A 15741-nucleotide genomic window follows, 5' to 3' on the forward strand; every position below is an offset into this window, starting at 1 on the left:
TAATTTTCAAATATTAATTTTTCCGTAATGAACACATGTATAAGTTTCTGTAATGTTATTTTTCTAAGCTCTTCTTTATAATTCTGACAATTCTACCATTAAAAATTACCATTTATCTAGTCTTTTTATTTTAATTTTAAAAATAATTTATGTAATTAAACTTTCAGTGTTTTGGGCAAGTTTATAATTTTATACCATTTTTTCCCTATCCTTTAATCATTTCCTGTGCATTTTATCTTTTTCAATGTCTCTTAATTTTCATACCTTCAAACACACACTGGGTAATTTTTCCAAAGACTAATTAGAATACAAAATCCACTTGAAACTACATCTTTGTTCAAAGAATTTCATTTACAATACCAGTTGTCTTGAACTCGTAGACACAATAGCTGGAAAAGATAATAAATAATAAGTTTAAATTGGGAGATCTGGCAGAATTTTATTTTCTACCAAAAGATTCTGGTGTGATTTGGCTCTGAATTCCCACCCAAATCTCACCCCAAATTGTAATCCCCATAATTCCCATGTGTCCTCACTTGTCAAGGACACAATGAAATGGAGGTAATTAGAGCACTGGGGAAGTATTCCCCAGGCTGCTCTCATATAAATGAGTGAGTCTCACAAGATCTAATGGTTTTATAAGTGTCCACCTTTTCCACTGCTTGCACTCACACCATCCTGCAACCTGTGAAGAAGCTGCCTGCTTCTTATTTGCCTTCTGCCATGGTGGTAAGTTTCCTGAGGCCTCCCAAGCCATGTGGAACTGTGAGTCAGTAAACCTCTTTTTTTTTTTTTTTTTTTTTAAATAAATTACCCAGTTTTGAGTATTTCTTCATAGCAGCATGAGAATTGACTAATAGAGTAAGTTGGTACCAGGACTGGGAGTTTGCTGTAAAGATACTTGCAAATATGAAAGCAACTTTGAAACTGTGTAACAGGCAGAGGTTAAAATAGTTTGGATGGCTCAGAAGCAAATATAAAGATGTGGGAAAGTTTGGAACTTCCTAGAAACTTGCTGAATGGTTCTGATGAAAATGCTTATAGTGACACCGACAATGAGGTCCTGGAAAGGTGGTCTCAGATAGCTATAAGGAACTTGTTGGCAACTGGAGTAAAGTTGACTCTTGCTATATTTTAGCAAAGAGACTGGCAGCATTTTGACCCTGCCTTGGAAATCTGTGGAACTTGGAACCTGAGAGAGATGATTTAGGGTATATGGAAGAAGAAATTTCTAAGGAGCAAGGCATTGAAGAGGAAGCAGAGAATTAAGGTTTGGAAAATTTGCAGTCTGATGATGTGATAGAAAAGAAAAACCCATTTTGGGGTAAGAAATTTGAGCCCACTGCAGAAATTTGCATAAGTAACGAGGAGCTGAATGTTAATCTCCAAGATAATAAGGAAAACGTCTCCAGAGCATGTCAGAGACCTTTACCACAGCCCCTCCCATCAGAAGCCCAAGAGGCCTAAGAGGGAAAAATGGTTTTGTGCACTGGGCCAATTTAGTAATTGGTCCAAACTGTATTTCATTTCCTTTTTCCTTTGAAAAGCTAAAAGATCTGGATATAAATATTAGCTTTAGTTTCTATTAATAATATAAGCTTCAACAAGCAGATAAATTCTATGTGGAGTTTTGTAAAAGTAGAATGCTTCTCGTTCAACTTAGTTTTATTTTCTTCCATTGCCTTATTTCTGATCCTCAGCTTGCTTTACTATTCACTCTCAGTCCATTTCCACTATGACTTCCCATTTCTTGGGCTTTGTTCTTGATTGAATCATCTGACAACATAGAAAACTTTAGAAGGAAAAAGTGCTAGTTTGTTTCATTTTCCAAAACTTTATAATTCTGAGGATGTCATTATAATGTAATTTAATCATTGAAACATAATTCTCTCCCTTTTCAAATCTTTGAAGTCATTTTTCATTGCATTATAAAATCTATATTGTTATGAAAAAGAAATATGAGACTGATATTTTATTTCTTTCAAAGTAACCTTTTTTTGTCCTCTGGAAGCTAGAATTCTTTAATCCTGGCCAGGCACGGTTGCTCACACCTGTTATCAGAGCAATTTTGGAGGCTGAGGCGGTAGGATCACTTGAGCTCAGGAGCCTTAGACCAGCCTGGACAACATGGCAAAACTCTGTATCTACCAAAATACAAAACAAACAAACAAAAAAACAAACAAATTAGTCATGAATGGCATAGCATGCCTGTAATCCCAGCTATCTTAGAGGCTAAGGTGGGAGGATCACCTGCATCAGGGAACTGGAGGTTACAGTGAGCCATGGTTGTGCCATTTCACTCCAGCCTGGGTGACACAGTGAAACCCCATCTAAAAAATAATTCTTTAATCTTGAAATTTGGAATTTAATAATTTTCTGGGATATCTGTGTGTGTGTGTGTGTGTGTGTGTGTGTGTGTTCTTAATATATTGATTTTGATTGAACATTTTTCTAATTTCTAGGACTCCTAAATCAGTTCTTTTTGGGATCAAAAATGTTCTTTGTGCCAGTACAGTGGATTGTTTTTTTAAAAATATTTGCACTCTCAGAATCTATATGTTATTATCTGGATGTTTATAGTATGGCTTCTATGACTTTATCTTTTGTTATTTTCTATTTCTTCATGTCATTTGTTATTAAATATGAAAGCGACTTTGAAACTGGGTAACAGGCAGAGGTTAAAGTAGTTATTCTGGTGATGGTTAAAGAGTTTGTTTCGTTTAATAACACTTAGTCTGAAATACTGTGCTTGTGAGTATTTCCCAAGCACGTTTAATTTTGTCTTTTTTTCTTTTTTAATTGAACTTCATAGTGAAGACTAGAAGAAGAAAGTTTAGGGAGTTCTTGCCTAATCCTCTGGTTTTTTTTTTCTTCTGTGAAGTAGGAAATGATGCCTGCTGAGAATGAAGGTAGGCAAGCATGAATAGAAGATGTGAGGTTAGAGAAGTAGCTGAGCAAGACACAATAACTGGCTACAATGGAGAAGCATGTATTTGTGGGTTTTGTCCTCAGGAAACATAAAATACAGCTGGGGAAAATGAGAAATACTCAAACCATTACAACCCATACAAGGTACAGTGGTTTATGATTGTGAATAAACAATAAAGACACATTTTAAAAGAGAGAGAGAGGGGAGAAAAAAGAGTGGGAGACTAGGAAGTTTTTGAAGAATGTTTTCTGGCTGGACATGGTGGTTCACACCTTTAATTTCAGCACTTTGGGAGGCTGAGGCGGGTGGATCATGAGGTCAGGAGTTCAAGACCAGCCTGGCAAAGATAGTGAAATCCTGTCTCTCCTAAAAATACAACAATTAGCCCAGCATGGTTGTGCATGCCTGTAATCTCAGCTACTCAGGAGGCTGAGGCAGGAGAATCACTTGAACCTGGAAGGTGGAGGTTGCAGTGAGCCATGATCCTGCCACTGCACTCCAGCCTGGGTGAGAAAGCAAGACTCTGTCTCCAAAAAAAAAAAAAAAAAAAAAAAAAAAGTTTTCTGTAAAAAGAAGGAAAGAAAATGTTGCCAGGAGTGGGAGGAGCGGTTAGTAGGAAACCATGAATCAAGCAAAGATAATCTTGTAAGATGGAGAAATTATATCAAGTTTGTAAGCTAATCTGACCAATTTATTAATGAGAATGATTGTTCAAGAGGGCAGGAGTAGATAATTCATAAGAGATTTCTTGAGTAAGTAAGAGAGTATTTAATATGTTAGCAGGCTTCACCTTAAGAACACGTAGAACTTCTCTGTATATATATTGCAAATAAAGTTAACTATACAAACTCATAAAGTTAATATATGTATTAGTGTTAATTAGTTAATATATGTATTAACATACATAGTTAATACATGTAATGGTGGATCCTTATAAGAACATTCACCTGATTATCAATTGAATGGGAAGCCAAGTCAATGATAAACCGAGATTGAATATGGAAGAGGTGATATTGTGGATTTGAGGTGAAGGAGTGAATCATAAAATATGGTATACATTTTAAAAGCATTAGAGTCACTTTTGGGATTTGTGGTTTTGGATTTAAAGTTAGTTTAGGTCATATTTCTTCATTCATATTTAGTCATTATGGGTACAGGAAAAGAGTAGGTAGATGATTAGATTCAGATAGAAGAGTATGCAATGGCATAATAATAATGATTCGTTGGTAAATTAAGTTGTGTTTGGAGTGCCATGAGGATTTAATGATAGCTCTCAAGGATCCTTGCCTAGTAGCATTCATACACTTGTATAATCTCCTGTCCTAGACTGTGAAATGAACATAGTGTCTTATTCTAATGAGTAGAATATTGTGATGAGAAGACCCTTCTGTAATGAGGTAATAAAACTTGTGACTTCAATTTGCTGGCATTCTCTATATACAGTCTTCTTGGATAGCATGTTTTCTTGAAGCAAACTGCCTTGTTGGAGTGCTCTATGTCACAAAGAGCTGACGGAATCCTCTAGCAAACATGTAGTGAGAAATTGAAGGCCTCATTCCAGCAGTATGCATGAAACTTAAATCTGTCAATACTTCTTTGTGTGAGTTTGAAGGTAAATCCTTTTTCAGTCAAATCTTTGGATTATATATATCACAGCCTTGACTGCCATCTTGACTGCAGGCTTGTGAGAGACCTTAAGCAGGGAACCCACATAGATCATGCCTGGTTTTGTGCTGTAATTAAAAGCGTAGGTAATAAATGTGGGATGTTTTAATCCCCTAATTTGAGGAGTAATTTGTTATGTGGCAATAGATAGCTGATGCAAAGACAAATAAGCAGAATGTGAAACAGTTAAGAGTAGGATCACTGGATCAGTGGTCCCAAAATGAATGAAAGATTTTTTGAATTGAAGTAACAAATGAATACCACAGGAAACACCAAGAAGCAATAGAATTAGGGTAGCATTTGAAACTGGCTTTATGGAAGAAATGCAGTTACTGAAAATGACAGTGCCTAAGTGACCCTGGCAGGTAAAATTGAAGACTCCCTTTCCAAATTATTACCATCCTCTTAAGACTTGTCATTCAGGGAACTTCTTCATGATTGCAGAGCTGATAAGTCATTTTCCAAAAACTAAAATAATTTCTATGGCATAGATATTTGTAGTGCTTTTAGTAGGACAAAAAAGTGTTATGTGTAGGTTTCCAGCATATACTCCTGAATGGATGTAAGCTTTTCTTGAAGAATTATTATACCATTATTCTTGTCAGCTATCTTTAAATCTCAACAGAAGATATTTATATAATTTCTATAGCCTATTTTATATTAAACTTAATTATTTTGATATTTATTTGTAAATTGATTATTTTGACATGTGTTTGAATCAATGAAATACCAGTCTGTTTTTGATTTTAAGAATAATTTAATACAAAGTATCTTGCACAGTGTCCTGAAGTGTATACTGATGTGATGATATGAGTGGAGCTAACTCTGTTTTTGGCACTTACAAAAAAATTATGGCTAAATATAATATATATAGTATAGCAAATATAATATAGAGAAAATCTTCATAAAAATAAGGAAATTGATAAAACAATATAGAATTAGAAATAATGATAAATTCATTTAATAAATTCTGTTAGATTTTCTTTGAGATTTGATCAGATCAAATACTTTTTATTCTTCAATTGACAATTTTCCATATTACTCTGCTGCTGGGTTAAAAAAAAAAGGCTAAAAATATTGTTGTAGCCCCTCAAAATAATGTTATTTTTAACTGAGAATAAACTTAAATATTTATAATAAAATACTGGATAATAAATATCAAACAAGGAATAATCTCAGTATTATCCTTAACTGTCATTCTCTTCTTATTCAAGTGGACTCCCCATTTCTTTCCACTCACTTTGCTTCTATCCTCCTCTTCTGTTATTTTATTCATGAGATACACACAGAGGTAAATAATTTTCCGTGATTTGCTAAGAATACTTTTCCTGCCTAGTGTAATGGATATTGATTTTTAAGCCCAGAAGTTATTTGCAATTCCTCTAGCACAATGCCATTACCTTGGTTTTGTCAAAACGTCCCTTACTAGGGTGGCCATGTAATTTATTTTTTAAATTGAATCACTTTAGAGAATGAAAGGGTTACTATGATTATGCTAAGACACCAGGTGAATACTATCATTGTCCTGGGAAATTGGGCATAATTCTTCACTTTATACTTATCTCACAATCAACCATATGCTTCAGATTCTATGGACCGTAAGTTTTAAACCAACCAATTAGTGCATTACATGCTGTTGTTCATATGGATAAGCACGTAAAGTCATGCAGGCCAGTAAGGGCCAGTTTCAGAGATTTGTTTCATTTTATAGGTAAACAGAGTCTTTCTTTTCAATCAATGAAGGAGATAGGTGGTTTGAATCTGGCTGTAGGATCACAATGTATTTCCAGAAAATACTCTATCCGGCCACAAAGCCCACACAAATGAGGGAGAGTTAATATATTTATCACTGAGTCATTATTAGAATTTTCTTTCATGTTGTTCTTTGAATAAGCATTAATTTACAATTTATATTTGAATGTAATTAGATTAGGAATTCTGCAAATTTCAACTGCTGGATTGCACCTGGTTCATATCCTATGGAAGTTATTCGGTATTTTGAGTAAATTTGATGGCTTGTCAAAAGTAATAATTATCTACTATAGTAAAAAATCTGTGATTTTTTATATATATGCTAAATAACCTCTTTTATAGTATGACATGATAGACTATCTTTCTATTGCAGCAAGTGAAGTGTATATAAATTATTATGCATCTTAACTTATACTTTGGAATGAATAGGTATGCCTACTGGAACGACTTTGAAAAGAATAGTCAAACTACAGAAACTGGCAGCATATAGTATTTAGATTTATTTTTTACTTTACACCAAATATCTTTATTTTGGTACATTAACAAGTTGTACAATCATGTAGAATGCATTATGTGAACATCACTTTATCAAACTTATATACTCATTGACCTATATTTGATAAAAGTGAAGAGTTTGAATAATAGTAGTTCAATTTTCAGATGTAATAGACGTAGATTTATATATGCACTTAATGCTACGTACCTTTAAACTATTTATTTGTTTTTTTTTCTGTATTTAATGGGTTAAAAGTTTTGGTGTAGAATGTCTATTATCATGTCATACAGTTCTTAGCATTATCTAAAAACAATGAAAGCTGAGGTGGCAGAATCACTTGACCTGGTGTGGGGCTGCATACTCAGCTCTCTTCCTGTTCCGATTCTGGGGTCCTTGGCCTCTCTTACCCAAGAATGGGGCAAGGGTCCCAGAGGGACAGTGAGTTTACCATTTGAATAAATATTGTAGACCCAAAGAGTTGAGCTTTTTGCTTTCAGCAGACTTTTTGAACAAAGAAGCTCACTGGATTTTCCACCTGGCCCAAGTGTGAGAAAGTTAGACAAAGTACTTTACATTTCCAGGTGGGGGTGTGGATGGAGGCATGGTGCTGGGAAGCTCCTGCCTTTGAAACCATGCCCCTTGTGGACCTGGGAAGAGGTTTTTTCCTTACCATAGTCCTTCAGTCCCCTGTCTGAACAGGAAAGTCCAACTGCTGTCGGGACACGGGGGTCAATTGCTTTTTAACTACTTCCTGCTGTATTGTGGTGTAGAAGGGGCCCTGCAGTTGAGGTTTACTCTACGGGGAGTCTTCCAGGGGTGTAGGTTGATCCAGAGATCCACAATAGAGCTTATAAGCTAAAGACAACCAGGGTTCCATTTGCAGGATCATTTGTGGCCTCGTGGCTTTAATTCTAGATGAAACAAATTTGACAAGAAGGTTAAAGATCCGAGGCCCAAAGGCCAGTAATAATAGAATGGTTATAAACAGGCCTAAAAGAAGGCAGAGCCAGGACAGCCAGTTGTAAAACAAGCTCCATGATTCTGTTCTGGCCTGAGGGCCAGCTTCTTCCTTAAAGATTATGGGTCAAATTGGTCCCAGTTATCCAGGGTACACTTTAAGGGTGGCTTTGCCTTGGGAAGAGTAGCACCTATCTGAAATCAAACACAGTGATGCCCATATCCTTAGTTATTACTTGCAACTGCTAGCCCAGGAGTGTCCCCCAGTTATAGCACCTTGGAGTTTCCTTGTGCCCTAGATGTGCGATCATCTTTCGGGTTCCACATGTGCTGGGTTTAACCATGCTTACTGGCGTCATGGGCATACCCTCACTGTCTAAATGTCCTTATCGGCGACCATAAGGACATAGGGACCCATGAGATTAGTGGCTCTGTACCAGCGCACCCTTGAAGAACAAAGCCAATGAGGCTTGGGTGCCAATATTCCCTAGCAAGAGTTCAATTAACACTGACCTGACCATAAAACTGCCCTAGGAGGATAAACTCATTGAGGGGGAACTTTAAGCACTACAATCTTAAGGAAGGTAATGGATGGCTGCATAGCCCAGGCTGGAACAATGCTTCAGGGCCCAGGCCTCTTCCCCCACCCCACCTTTCATCATAGGAATATGCTGTAGGTTTGTGGGGCCTATAATTAACCATTTGAGCCTCAGATCAGGTCTGACTATGGTATTTTAGTGGAGAAGTTCTGCCATCCAGAGAGTCAATCCTAGGCAAGAAAAATTGTACATTATTAAATTCTGGCACCATTCAGTTGGATTGGGAAACTGCGGGTGACAAAAAATACAATGTCCTATAGCCTCCAGTACCCACTGATTGATAGACTCTGGCTCCATTAGGGCATAACCTAGCACAACAGACTAAAAAAACTGGCCCTGTGCATGTATACCCTAGGTGGTCCTCATAGGCATAAGCCTGAGGGCACCAGGGGCAAGGGTCCCTGGACTGCCACCCCAAGAGCCTCATGTGTAGGAAATATCTTAGAGGAAAGAGCCGAGAAGTTTCCTTACAGAAATCTTGACCCAGGAGTTTGGGGGCTGAAAGGCTGGGCATGGCTCCCATAGGCAGCAGCCCTTCTTGCCACCCAGCCCAGCTGCTCCAGTGGCCCCAGTGCAGCTGCTGCCACTGCTGTGGGTATGAAAGGCTGGGCATGGCTTGCCCAGGTGGCAGCCATTCCTGCCGCCTAGCCTAGCCACCACTGCCTCACACAGCCCCACGTAAGCCCAGCTGCCTGCTTTCTGTAAGCAGCATCTGCCTGGCCTTGCCTCTACCACTGTACTGGGTCTTTACCGCCTTAACAAATTTTAAAGAAGCAAAAGACACTGTTTACAATACCAAAGACCTGGAACCAACCCAAATGCTCATCGATGATAGACTGGACTGGGAAAATGTGGCACATATACACCATGGAATATTATGCAGCAATCAAAAATGATGAGTTCGTGTCCTTTGTAGGGACATGGATGAATCTGGAGAACATCATTCTCAGCAAACTGATACAAGAACAGAAAATGAAATACCACATATTCTCACTCATAGGCTGGTGATGACCAATGAAAACACATGGACACAGGGAGGGGAGCACTACACACTAGGGTCTATTGGGGGGAATAGGGGAGGGACAGCAGGTGGGGGGAGTTGGGGAGGGATAGCATGGGAAGAAATGCCAGATGTGGGTGAAGGGGAGGAAGACAGCAAATCACACTGACATGTGTGTACCTATGCAACTACTTTGCATGTTCTGCACATGTACCCCAAAACCTAAAATGCAATTTAAAAAAAAAGCAAAAGGACAGATTAGCAAGCCAAAGGGTTCGAATACCACTTACTGCTCTGAAGTCCAACATTCCTCCTGGCTGGGTTGCCAAAGATATAACTGGGGTGGGGCTGTATGCTCAGCTCTCTCCCCTTTCCGATGCTGATGTCCCTGGCCTCTCTTACCCCAAGAACCCAGTACTCACTGATAGACTCTGGGTACTATCAGAGGGTACTGGGTGAGTTTACCATTCGAATAAATATGGAACCGAAGAGTTGAGCAGAGAGCAATTTATTTTAGAGAGAGAGCGAGCTCCTGCGCTGCTGTGGGAGGAGAATCCAAGGAAGGAATCTGTATAGGTAAGGAGCATTGGGGTTTTAACCCTTGACTTATTCCCTCCCCATTCGTGTTCTTGTCCAGTGTGAGGAGTTCTTTCAAACTATCTCTGGAGTGATTGATCTTTGACTCTGTTGTTGCTTGGTCTGCAACAGAGCCCCCTCCTCCCAGAGCTTTTGGTGGGCTGCTTGAATTAAGAAGCCCATCTGAATTTTCCACCTAGCTCAGGCATGGGAAAGCTAGACAAAGAACTATACATTCCAGATGGAGGTGTGTATGGAGGCGTGGTGCTGGGAAACTTCTGCCTTTGAAACCACACCCCTCGTGGACCTGGAAAGAGAAGTTTTTTTTCCCTAACATAGTCTCTCAGGGGTGAGGTATAGGGAGGACAGAGGTTGCAGTGCACTGAGATCATGCCACTGCACTCCAACCTGGGTGATACAGTGGAATCCTATCTGAAAATAAAGATCATAAGTTTATTTACAAAATAATAAACCTTTCTGTAAATATACAATTTGAAACAATACACTGGTGTCTATTAAACAAGGCACTCATATAGGTTCTAAGTTGTTCCACATAAAAAATTCTTTTCTTGATATGTATTCTGCTGCTACTACAACATACTAATCATAATTAAAAATACTTTTAAAACACTTAAGTTAAATATTTTAGGGATATCATGCTACCCTAATAGAAAACTGTACATTAACGAGCAGTCATTTGGAGTACTTTTTTGTGGATGAAAATTTGTGAGACAACTTCTGCACTATCTTACATGTTTTGTGAATCAGAGTATATGTCTAAAAAGGGGTTATTTGGGAGTCATGGTATACTGTGTGGCTTTACAATAAGAAGGCAGACTTGCTAGCTATGTGAAATTTAAACCCAAATTTGGCCACAAAAATTCTAGTGAATAATTGGTAAACTATAATACATCCTCACTGTAAAAATGACTGCACAGGTTGAAACCATGCAAGTCACTTGCAATGACCAATGGGAGCACTCCAGTTACTTCATTGCCTTTAAAAACTTTTTTCACAATATTAAAGATATTTATTTCTATTGGTAATAAATGTATAAGGTAAAATAGTAAAAATAACATGTATTTGATACATTGTAAATTAAGATATTATAAACTTTGAGAGTTTTCTATTAATAAAAATGTCAAATGTGGTTTAAACAGTCGGTATTCTTCAGTATAGAATGTATGCTAGTCCACAACACAATAAGCCACTATAAATATAAAAAGTTGAAATGTTACTAAATATGCTGTGTTATTAAAATATAATTACACCAAAAATTGTTAATTAAAAGCATATCTAGGTAACCTGAAATTAATTGAAACTTAGCCAATATACTTCTAAATCCAGTGGCCAATGGAAATAAAATAATATTTTCTTTATTACCTACACACTACTGAAACAAAACATATCAAATTTGACGAGATAAAGTTAAAACAGTACGATGAAAATTCATAAGTATATTAAAAATATGATATCTAGGCCGGGCGCAGTGGCTCAAACCTGTAATCCCAGCACTTTGGGAGGCCGAGGCAGGTGGATCACGAGGTCGAGATCGAGACATCCTGGTCAACATGGTGAAACCCCCACTCTACTAAAAATACAAAAAAAATTAGCTGGGCATAGTGGCATGTGCCTGTAATCCCAGCTACTCAGGAGGCTGAGGCAGGAGAATTCCTGAACTCAGGAGGTGGAGGTTGTGGTAAGCCAAGATCGCGCCATTGCACTCCAGCCTGGGTAACAAGAGTGAAACTCCGTCTCAAAAAAAATAAAAAAATAAATTATATATATATAGAGAGAGATATATAAATTATATATGATATCTAATGTAAATATTCTAAGATATCTTTATATTCTGGAAAAAAGAAAACCCACATTAATAGACAAATGGAACAAAAGAACATATCCTGTGTCATTCTATTTATATGACGTTCTGGAATTGGCAAACTGATTTATTGAAATCAGAAAAGTGGTTGCCCCTGTGTAAGGGGAAAAGAGACTTGAAAGGGGCATGAGAGGAGAATTAAGGCTGATGATACCTCAATCTAAAATCTGATTGAGGTATTGATTACATGGGTGAATATATTGGTGAAACACAATGGCCCACACAATTCAGATTCATAAATTTTCTGTATGTAGCTGTACATTAGTTTAAAAAAGGAGACCAATTAAAAGAAAGGCATTGCTTATAAATATGTATTAATATATCCAAAGGTAAATATCAGGGACAATTCTCATTCTTATCATTTGAAAAGCACCCTGATCATTTATATTTTATTGTCAACAGTCTATTCTGCTATGTTATATTAAATAAAGTCACACACAAATTTTGTAATGATTTCATTAACTTAAGATCACTGCTTGCTAGCTAAAATAATGTCTTAGAATTCAGAATGTACTTTTCTCATCACTCTTTAATAGTATAGTAAGACTCAATATGACCATTGAGTGCACAGAAAGATTTGAAATATTAAATTTTTTTATATTGAAATGAAAGTGAAATGCAAAAAATGCCTTCATTACTGATTGATTCAGTATTTATGACCTCTCTTTGAAGAAAACTAAAGAAATCTAAAATTCTTTACTCAACAGCTATAATATGATGATTGACTACAATAGGACTAAGGCTGTTTATCTGAAATACAATCCTCACAGCTTGCTAGGGTCAGAATGCTATCTCTTGGAACTGCTAAAAAATTTGTAGTGAATATATCAATTGAGATTTTGTTGTAACTTTCATTTGTTTGATCTTTAAATATTTGAATGAAAATTGCATGTGTACATTCATCCTCACACATACATACAAGCTCACATGCTTTAAAAGATAGCTTTGAAATAAGGTTGAGTAGTTATAAAGATCAGATTAATATCATTTATTTCAAAAATAGCACACATATGTAAAATAATATATTTGAGGATGAGTCTAGTATAATAAACACATGCCGACATATTTCTTTGAGAATGTAGTTTCTACTTCAAATTTACATATGTTTATATAAAGGTAGTGTGGGTGTCAGTGTGATTACAAAGTATTCAATAGAGAGTAAATTGAGTAATTTATTTTCAAGATACCTGTTTGTAAAGAGAATAATAACATAAATGGATGTGTGGTGTATTAGTTTGTTCTCATGCTGCTATGAAGAAATACTAAAGAGTGGATAATTTACAAAGAAAAGAGGTTTAATTGACTCACAGTTCCATGTAGCTTGGGAAGCCTCAGGAAACTTACAATCATGGTGGAAGTCACCTGTAATAGTTAATATTGTGTGTCAACCTGATTGGATTGAAGGACACAAAGTATTGTTTTTGAGTGTGTCTGTGAGTGTGGCCAAAGGAGATTAACATTGGAGTCAGTGGACTGGGTGAGGCGGACTCACCCTCAATCTAGGAGGGCACCATCTAATTAGCTGTCAGCACAGCTAGATTAAAGCAGGCAAAAGAAGATAAAAAGAGCAGACTTGCTGAGTCTTCCAGCCTTCATCTTTCTCCTGTGTTGTGTGCTTCCTTCCCTCAAACATGAGACTCCGAGTTCTTAAGCTTTTGGACTCTTGGATTTAACACCAGTGGTTTGCCAGAGGCTCTTGTGTCTTTGGCCACAGACTGAAGACTGCACTGTTGGCTTCCCTACTTTTGAGGTTATGGGACTTAGACTGGCTTCCTTGCTCCTCAGCTTGCAGATGGCCTATTGTGGGACTTCATCTTGTAATCCAGTGAGTCAGTACTCCTTAATAAACTCTCCATCATATACACATCTATTAGTTTTGTCCCTCTAGAGCACTCTGACTAATACAGATGTTTGCATCAGAAGCAAACCTAGAAAAAAAAATTAAGGATAGATTTCTTTAGTTTTTGGGTTGCTGGAATTGGCTGCTTAATCTGATCAGACCCCAGAATGTCAAGGACTCTACTTCTGATAGTATGGAGAACACTGATACTCCTCGTGTGAGCTGCTTGGAGGGTTATAAAAAATAAATGTGTTTGGTACTCCTGATTCATGAGAGGCAAGCAGTTTAGTGACTCTATACATAATACCTTTGACCATATGTGGAGAACCAAGAAATATAATGAACTTGGTTGGTTGTTCCTATGTTCACTATTCAAAGCGATGAAGGAAAATGATGAATTTAGGAATTCTAACTCCAGGTTTCAGAAGCACATACTCAGCTTCAGATCTTCTAAGATTCCCGAGTGAGAGTCTTGTCTCCTACACACAAAGGGCTAAAATTGTGGAAAATCAGACATAAGCTCTTGTGCAAAGGTGCACACACAGCCTTGCCAGGTGTCTACTGTTAAAGTGAGGTCATTGATTGGAAAATAATGGGACCCTGCCACTTGGAATGGGAACATGTGGAAGAATCCTGATGAGGCTGCGAGCACTGAAGTCTTAAATTCTGAAGAGCCTTTTCTGCCAGAGAAAACAACCCTCCCATCCCCAGCGGTGGCAACATTTCCTCCAGGACCCAGTCTGCCATTAGCCTTTCCACCTTGGCCTGAGGAGATTAACCATGGACTATCTGAGGCAGTTGCCAGGAAAGACTGTACTCATTCTCCTCGGGACCCACTATCAACACTCATTTGCTTCTCTACCTATAACTAAAGTCCTGGCAGGCCCCTAGAGGTGAGGCTCAGAATGTGACCTATGGGGAGGTATGCTAGACTCCAAAAGACCTGCTTGAATTTTCTAATTTATATAAGCAGAAATCTGGAAGGCAGGCATAGGAATGGATATTAAGGGTGTGGAATAATGGTGGATGGAATATACAGTTGGAACAGGATGAACTTATTGTTATGGGCCCACTAAGCAAGGATTATGCATTTAGTGTTGCAGCTTGGGAGTTAGAAAAGTTCAAATAGTTTATTTGCTTGGTTAGTGGAAATATTGATCAAAGGATGGTCCATTGTGAGTGAAATGGAAATGCCCAGTTTCTCTTGGTTTAATGTAGAGAAAGGGATTCAAACGCTTAGATGGGAATGCTAGAGATTAGTCACTTAAGATATACTCACCCCAATGGGGAGGGTCCATAAGAACTCTTCACCAGTAACTCTGCACTAATAAGAGCTCTGATTGCTCTTCTCTGTATGCATGATCTTACAGTGGGAACCACACTCAAGTGGAAAACTTAAGTGCAATGAGAATAATTGGATTCCAACGTGTCAGGGGCCAAGTGGCAGCACTCAGTCATCAAAGGCAAGGTGGGCATAGCTACCGCAATGGACAGTAGAGACGAAGCAGTCAGAACAGACTGACTCATGTAGAATTCTTGCATTGGCTAGTTAATCACGGTGTTGCTAAAAGTGAAATTGATAGGAAGCCAACTGCATTCTGACTTAACTTGTATAAGCAGAAAACTTTCAGGTCAAGCAGACAAAATATTATTTGAATTATAAAAATAGAGAATCATGGCCCCTCAATAAATTTGCAGAGTTGAAACAGTTTACACACCTAGAACCTCTTAAATGATGGGCACGCTGTGTCTCATTGAGAAAGGACCCCACTATAATAAAATTTATACTGTTAATCTTTCTCCCATCCTTCCCCTAGCAGTTGTCTGGCCTTTTATCAGGGTAACTGTGCATGGGAGAAAGGAGAATGATCAGATCTTTTGGAGACAGTTAGACAGTGGTTTGGCGCTGATATTGATTCCAGCAAACCTAAAATATTATTGTGGCCCTCCAGTTTAGGAGGAGGCATGTGGAGGTCAGGTAATTAATGGATTTTTGGGTCAGGCCTGACTAACAGTGGACTCGGTGGTCCCAGACTCATCCTGTT

The 15741-nt window shown here is 37.7% G+C and overlaps 1 long non-coding RNA gene across 1 annotated transcript in view; it reads left to right on the plus strand.

The window, feature by feature from the left end:
• Positions 1–4394: 4394 nt before the first annotated feature.
• LOC144578753 (uncharacterized) overlaps positions 4395–15741 on the plus strand; it is a 79014-nt gene continuing 67667 nt past the window's right edge. The window contains exon 1 of the long non-coding RNA XR_013525124.1: positions 4395–4541. This is a non-coding gene — a long non-coding RNA (uncharacterized LOC144578753). The remainder of the gene's footprint in view (positions 4542–15741) is intronic.

This window comes from Callithrix jacchus, chromosome 1 (genome assembly GCF_049354715.1).
Source record: "Callithrix jacchus isolate 240 chromosome 1, calJac240_pri, whole genome shotgun sequence".
Taxonomy (NCBI): domain Eukaryota; kingdom Metazoa; phylum Chordata; class Mammalia; order Primates; family Cebidae; genus Callithrix; species Callithrix jacchus.